Source organism: Engraulis encrasicolus, chromosome 17, assembly GCF_034702125.1.
Source record: "Engraulis encrasicolus isolate BLACKSEA-1 chromosome 17, IST_EnEncr_1.0, whole genome shotgun sequence".
NCBI classification, from domain to species: domain Eukaryota; kingdom Metazoa; phylum Chordata; class Actinopteri; order Clupeiformes; family Engraulidae; genus Engraulis; species Engraulis encrasicolus.
The window spans coordinates 15,360,814-15,364,568 of NC_085873.1; positions in this window are offsets into that span (position 1 = coordinate 15,360,814).

Below are 3,755 nucleotides of genomic sequence, written 5' to 3' on the forward strand. Positions count from 1 at the left end.
CTCAGTTTGTTTGTGTGGTTTGTCACTGTTAATCTCTCATCTAGAATATCTGTTGCTGTTTTAAAAAAAGCTATTTGATTAAAATTATTGGTGGGAGCAGAATCAAGCAAATTGAATTAATCAAATAGGGTTATTTCCCCTGTTTCATCAGGGGCTGTTATATTTCCCCTGGAAACGGTGTTCTCTAATGCACATGGCAATTTACACAGCGTGGAAGTAGAAGTACAATAACGTCCTATTCACACAGCTTTATAAACACTTTATAAATAATGACCTGTTTATCAACAAAATGTTTACAAATGTTTATAAATGGGCAAGAATACTATGCTAACACAGCAGACACAGCGCAGTCGTAGCGGTCCTGAAAGTTTCTCCTCCAAAGACCAGAGGGCATGAAACCGCATAAAACTCACACAGTAGAATTGATTCCCACTCCACAGTGCAGTCATAGTTTGGTTATTACTCATTTGTTAAATGTTAATTGTTATTAAATGTTAATTAAGTGTTTATAAAGCTGTGAATAGGACGTTGTTGTAAAGTGTTACCGTAGAATTTCTCTTACAGATGTAATTACAACACTAGTGGTATGATATTACATGGCTTCAACCAAGCATACTTAACACAACTACTTACACAATTTTGTAGCACAACCACAAAAACACTGTCTACAGTTGTTGGACTGCTTTTAGCTTTGATTACGCCAAGTCCAGATCTCTCTGGGATGTTGTGGAGAAGGCTTTGCACAGCGTTGGGACACTACCGTCATCAATGCAAGATCTTGGTGGAAAATGAAAGCAATGCTACATGGAAGTAGCCTAAATCTAGACATTGCAGATGCAATACCAAATATGGGTCATAGTCAAACACAGCATAGTAGGCTATGTGTGTGAGGCTTTTTTCGTGGCATTTCTTTTTTCGCCAGGCTGTTTATAGATTATTTTTTTAAACATTTATCTAATTAGGGAAACAATCACATTGGGTGTAAAAACAAGTGCAAACAGATTTGAATGTGTGGTTGATTTGAATGATACGATTGAAACTCCTTGACGGACATAAAACAGCAAATTTGGGAGTTTTTTAAAAAAAATCTCGTTCCATGCAGAGGCACATTAAATAAAATCAGTTTTACCTAATTCTGTCTTAATTATGGGGACTTTTAAAAGAATATAGCTACTTGATCATAGATTGTATCCTTGATTGCTAAAAGATAAAATATTCTTGCAGACTGAGAAAACCAAGCACTAATGAAAAAAAACCTTGCTCAGCAAAATACTTGTATTTTCTTGTTACTGAATAGGAAAGAGATAATGGCCTGCGACAGTATGTTGGCTAAGCTTATGGATAAAATATTAAATAGACCTAAGGTAAATTAAAAATCTAGAAAATGAAAGCGGTTTAAAATAATCATCAAAATTAATGGAGGGAGATGAATCAAGCATTTCCAGCTATATTGGAAGCAATTCATTTTCCCCTTTCAGCAACGGCCTTGTGTATAGCCTATGCCTAAAATTTGCCATCAGCCCTACAGCACATGGAAATGGATAAAGGATGCATCAGGTCATTTGCTTACTCAGCAAAATGGTGATCAATTATTACAAGCCGTTTTGTCCACTAATGGCCTTGGATACAGGTGTCTCAGCGACATCTGAAACCTCTCCAGGGTGAGGTTAAATAAAGCCTGCGGTTGACTCTGACCTACCATAGCTAATGAACCATCCTGGTGAAACCCAACCCCAAATTCCCAATTAATTTCTGAACGCGTTCGCTAGATGTACATATTGGACTATTAGCAAGGGTTTCAATTCTTTTATTGATATATTTGTGTTTTCTTGCTGGGTGTTGTTGCTTTGTACATTGTTACCATAGGCTGCATGCTTTCATACTGTGCATACTTTCAAAATTGTCCATCCTACAACATATTTTTCAGAACATTCAGAATTAAAGGACACCACTAATTTAACCCCTTCGTGCAAATACTATTTTATAACCTTACTACTGCCACCAAAATGATAATTTTCATCAAATATTCATCTGTTACTTAGACTCTCAGTAATGTCCCATCTACGCAAAGAGGTTACTCCATCTGGCAGTCATTGTTTTGTTGTTGTTGTTCTGCTGTTTTTGTTTTTGTCTTTAATGGGATTTTGACAGTTAATTGATGTCCGCTCAATTCAGTTGTTAGGTCTACAACAACTAAAGTAATTAAAAGCACACTACACGATACCACTCGATCTTGCATAAAACATAAATTTAAATTCCAAATGAATTTATTAGCAGGTCCCTACCCCACATGCCTGCATTGTTGCACTGTCAGTGTGTTGGTTTCTCTCATATGTCATCAGCTATTGTGCCCTCTCCAGCGCACCTTCTCCCCTTACCAGTTTCTGCCTAACAGCTGCCATTAGGAATGGGCACATAATGGTATGGGCCATCCAGCGGGCTTTCATTATTCATGAGTCTTGAGTATCGGAGTGTGAGTGTGTTTGTTTGTGGTTTGAGTATCGGAGTGTGAGTGTGTGTTTTCCTGTGAGTGCCATTCTAACATCTTTGTGAGGATACAGGAATTTCAAATGTCTCATGGCAAGATTGAACTCTGAAACTCACTGAAGACTGAATGTCTGTGACCACCTAGGAAAGGTAAGAATCACTTAGGATGATTCCTCTTCCATGTTTTAATGTTTTTGCTCTGGACGTCTGTAAATGCATTTCATGTACAAACACAGTTTTTCGTGGGAAAACATAAAGTATCTTGCTCTGAAATTGAAGTGCTGATGAACAATGGCATTTGACTATTGTTTTTTATATTGAAAGGGCACAATTTGCACTATGGTGTGAGATGTCCGACCAAAAACCACTACACTATGTGGAAGAGCAGAGCACTTGAAACTTAGTCTGAATGATGATTGACTGTAAGGGATCCCATTGTGCATTGCACAGCTCTTTTTGCTGCAGTGTATTTGTGCCATTTATATTTTATGATTTCTTGGAAGTTTGAATTTTATGCGCATATATTAAGCAGATTTTTTTGTGCTTATATTTTTAGCCAAGTGCTTTCGCAGTAGGATGAGAAATCCTTTTTGAGCGAGCATGTGTTAACTGTGCATACGTTTGACCAATTTCACAGGACTTTCCACATTCAATGGACTTGAAATAGACAACATTTCTGGAAAGCCATGGGAGGCAAACAAAAACGAAAAGGAGGGAAAAGGGAAGACAGCAAAGCAGCTGACACAAAATCGACACCAAAGAGAGGAAAGGCCACAGCCAGTGACAATAAAAGCCCAGCTAAAGGAAAGTTTGAGAAGCGCACAGATACCAAAGACGATGACCTCTCCTCACATGAAGAAGAACAAGAAGATGATGATGATGGTGACGACGATGAGGGAAATGGGAGGACAAAGCAGGTGGAGAGTCACAAACCAACTAAAGGACGAAAAAGGGGGAAGAGGGAAGAAGCGTCCCCAAAGCAAGCCAGAAAAACAAGAGGACGACAAAGCAAGGCCACACCAACGAAGGACACGAGTGGTGTCACTGAAAGAGCAGTTAACGGTAGAGATAGGGCTTCCAAATCCAAACAGGTCGCCAGCAAAAAGCCTGAGGGCAGAAAAGGCAAACCTCAAAGGGTGGGGAATAAGAAGAATTCCAAAGCGGTGGAAGTAGAAGAGAAGAGTGCTGAGAGTGAGGAAAACAGCTGCGAAAGAGAAAGTGAGGATGACAAAGACCAATTGTCAGATTGTGCGAAGGAGCCTGCTGAA